We start from the raw sequence: 827 nt of genomic DNA on the forward strand, positions 1-827 counted from the left end.
GGTGATTAAATGAACACAGTGTCCGTGTAATTATTTCGGGTAGAGCTAGCCATGTGGGCGGCCGGGTGCCGGGACGCAGCCTGCCGCTCCTATTTCTACACTGGTCTACATAGAGAGTTCCAGGGCAGCCAGGTCTACAAATTTAAGAATGCAAAACCCAAGACTGGATAGATGTCTACGTGGGGAGTGTTGGCAGCTCTCGTGTAAAAGTCAGGCACGGTGGCTCACATCTGTAGCCCCAGGCATAGCGACACATTGGCTAACCCGCTGGCCCATCCCAAAGAGTACGCCCTTAGGTACAATGAGAGACCCTATCTCAGCAACCAGGGCAGAGAGCAATAGGGGAGAGCATCTGACAGTGACCTCTGACCTTGGCCTCCAGGAGTGTGTGCAGAGAATCGAGCTCAGAACTTCACAACATGTATTTTTAGGAACCATTGATCTAGATGCTTTGACAGAGAATCAATAACAAGTCCATTGAGAACTTTGTATCTGCCAGACAGTTGACTTGGTATTGATGGGACTTTGGTGACTTTGTGTTCATCAAAAGATTAGTAGCATATTTTAGAACTATGAATTATCTAATTCTGAAGACAGGAATATTTCTTACTTGATATTGATGCTCCAGGGAACAAATGCCCCTCATTGGACATGAAGGCAGTCATTAGGCATGTTGATTTTCTTAAAGCAGCCCTTCCTCCATCTTTCACGAGTCCCTCCAGACATTTATAACCTACTAGATCTGTTAATGTACAAATGCCTTAAAGAAAAAGGATCGGGCTTTATATTCTCCATCCACCCCAATTCTTCCTATAAAACCCCATTAA

Source organism: Microtus ochrogaster, chromosome 5, assembly GCF_000317375.1.
Source record: "Microtus ochrogaster isolate Prairie Vole_2 chromosome 5, MicOch1.0, whole genome shotgun sequence".
NCBI classification, from domain to species: domain Eukaryota; kingdom Metazoa; phylum Chordata; class Mammalia; order Rodentia; family Cricetidae; genus Microtus; species Microtus ochrogaster.